Source organism: Prosopis cineraria, unplaced genomic scaffold (assembly GCF_029017545.1).
Source record: "Prosopis cineraria cultivar Desert tree isolate PC_DT_omini unplaced genomic scaffold, ASM2901754v1 PC17, whole genome shotgun sequence".
NCBI lineage: Eukaryota > Viridiplantae > Streptophyta > Magnoliopsida > Fabales > Fabaceae > Prosopis > Prosopis cineraria.
The window spans coordinates 33,678-36,843 of NW_026555348.1; the positions used below are offsets into that span (position 1 = coordinate 33,678).

General features: G+C 47.4%; 1 non-coding gene across 1 annotated transcript; it reads right to left on the minus strand.

The window, feature by feature from the left end:
• Positions 1-851: 851 nt before the first annotated feature.
• On the minus strand, positions 852-924 carry TRNAK-UUU (transfer RNA lysine (anticodon UUU)). The gene has a single exon. It is a non-coding gene; the product is annotated as a tRNA-Lys (tRNA).
• Positions 925-3,166: the final 2,242 nt, after the last annotated feature.

Here is a 3,166-nt window from a genome sequence, read left to right on the forward strand (position 1 = left end):
TCGAGTTTTAGCAAAAATCTTTCGAAAATGGCGTACTGTCCCGAGCAAATGCTCTTTGCAGTCATCACCTTGAGGGGGTTCCGGGGAGGAACTAGGATTCGTCCCGCGAAAGGGCGGGATCGGTTGAATAAAGAAAGGTTGTTTCGTACTTGAACCCCGGGACTGATCGGTGTTCCTTTCGGTCGGGTTGGAGTTTTGACCTACTTCAACCTCGTCCCCTTCCCCCATTAAGGTTTTTTGGCCTTGTTTCGCTTCTTGATTCTTAATCAGAATTTGTGTGCTACAATCTCGACCCTCCCCTTCAGCAGATGAAGGACCGGGCTGATCCTGGGTTTCCTTTTCTATGAAAACCTGATGGACAGCGGAATATCCTTCTGGGGCAGGAGGTTGTCCCCCTGACATTCCTTCCGGCCCCGGTGCTGGCAGGTTCTAAAATGGAGCAACAGCACGACTAAGGTCGTCCATCAATAAATAGCCGCCTATGGAAAGGAACAACTTTGAGAAAGCCAGAATAAGGAGCATTCTAAAATAGCGAACGATAAAAAGACGAAGGCCCTTTGGAGCATTCTTCCAAAGTGGGAAAGAAATCAAAAAAGTTCGAAACTTGAGACTAAAAAAAAGAATCTAAATCTAAATAGTAGCACAGATAGAATCAAAAAACCAATTTGTGATTTGCCCGTTCCTAGTCGTCATGATCAAATTCTCTGCCGTCCGAGTCCGAATTTGAGCTCCTACTCCTGCTCCTCCTTTAGGATAGGATCGTCGTTGGTCCTTTTGACATAACTCACGTAGCTTAGAAGAGTGAGAAATTCTTTCCTACCTTCTGTCCTTATGTTGTAGTAAGGTAGGTTTGGGTATAGCAGGACTTGAACCTGCGACCATTAGGTTAAAAGCCCAATGCTCTACCAACTGAGCTATACACCCAAAAAACAGAAATCTAGTAGTAAACGAGTGAAACGAAGTCTGATTGGTGCAGAAAAGAAAAGAGGGCGGGGTTGGGTCTGGCCTTCTCCTCATCATATTAAAGGGGATTGGGCTCGAAAGCCGGCCTTACTCAACAAGCGCACCTTTATTAGTAAGGTTGCTTGTTTCCACTCATTGAAGATTCTATCTAAAAAAGAAGGGGATACTCAAGTTGCTCTCACTGACACCATCTACGAGAAGGTTAGGTCGTCTTTCTTTCCGGCCGCCATACGGTTCGCCTTAAAGCCTTCAACTCCGAAAGGGAAAGGGAGGAGCAGTTATCTATGTAATTACGGTCTTTGTTGGCCGTTGTTCCGGTCGAGCACTCTCTTTTCTTTGCTTTGTCCAATTCCGTCTTACCAAACAAGACTGACTTCTGACCAACCCGCGAAGGGTTGTGAAGTTGGACCAGGTACGAAGAATGAATCTATATCTGTGTACGGTACGGAAGTTGCTGGCACCCACCATACCTTGCTTCGGGGCCGATCTCTTGTATCGAAGCAAACAAATATATATATATTTTGATTGAGTTTGTTCCACCACAAATATCTTTCGCCGCATGGATTGGATAGAGTCCCCTGATCTCGACATCCAAGCACGAATCCCTTCTTCGCTTCGGCGGCGGATAGCAGCATGGGCAAAGCACTCTGCTGCGGCAAGCAGCCGATTCTTATTGCATTCACCAAGATAGTCTTGCTCGCTCCTGAACTCTGCGGCGAGTTCAGCCACCACCTCCGGGCCTGAGCTCTGCTCGAGCGTAGTCAGCCAGCTTCGTGACTTTGCTTAGCTTCCAGCGTTGCAAAGGGATAACCTTTCACTATCTAGGCGCCCTAGAAGGAAAGGAGGGGTCCCACGGAGTTCTTCCCCGAAGGTCAAGCCGTAGTCCCTGTCCCTGGGAGAAGTGGAAGGAGTTGCCGGGTGCAAGCTTTGAAGTAGCGCGCTACCCGCTAGGTTCAATCAAATCAATGAATCAGATTCCCACTTACCCAGTGGGGATAAAGACTATCAAGTCGACGTTCCTCAGGACTTGCCCGGAAGGGAGAATCAATCTCTCTTTCCGATGCGATATCCGATATATGATGTGATTTGCTGACTTATCCCACAGGTTTGTTTCCGCTTTATTTACGCGAGTTTCCTGGTTTCATACCTGCATTCGAGAAAAGCAGAGCCAATCGGGAAAGATGGGAACTCTATAATCATTCTTGTATCTATTTTACAGTCCAGCTGCTGATTGGATGCTGGACTGAATGCCCTCCCTTTACAGGTGCATTACTCCTCGGATGAGGAGCCACCATCGGTACTAGTCCAGGAAGTCAATACTAGCGAGAGTCCCACAGCTGCGCTAGTTCGTTAGGTATAACGTCTTTCGGTCAGCTTTAAAGGCCAAACTAACCCAGTCGCTTTTTTGCATGAGCCCTGTGGAGTCAAGTTACCAAGGACTTGACCGGAAGAGCGTCAATAGACCAAGAGTTGAGAAAGGCCTCGTTCCAGCAAGTGGATGGTGCTTGCTGCCTTCAGCGGGGTATCACCTTTCCTTTTGGTAGTAGGTTGATCTTTGTTTTTCTTCCTCACCCCTTTCGTTATGGTAGGATTGGTCTACCACTCAGCTCATACAAGATAATCGAGTCGAGAAGAACACTAGACAGTGCCCTTGCAGGCCTTATCTATCTCCCGCCCACCTTCAAGTTGGAGATCGACAGTTTCAATAGTCCCAACACCATTCTACCACCCGAGAATGCTCGTCAAACCTTATGTCGTCACCCAAGTGCAAAAGACCTTTTTCTAAGGCCGTTCACGGGTCAGGACGAGCTGTACTTCTACCGATGCTACCATACCAGAATCCGGTGTAATAAATTATTCCGCCCGAAAGGCTTTGATCACACACATCTCTGGGAAACGGAAAAGACACATACCCAAAAAGCGGAAAAATTAGATAATCCGCTCATCTGAGGCGGAGGATTCATATCTATCTTCAGACTTGGGAAAAACTGGAGTTGTTGGTTCGAGGGAAGGAAAAAACGTTGCCCTGTTGGGTCTGGGATTGGTTACGTTTGTTTAAATCTATAGTACGCTGACTGGGCCCCCTGTCCCTGTTATTGGTGCCATAGGTACTGAGATAACACACCAACTCGAGGGAGGTGCTCGACCTAACATTCTCAACCCATATGAGACAGGGTAGCCGCCTAGATTGTTACTGATGCTG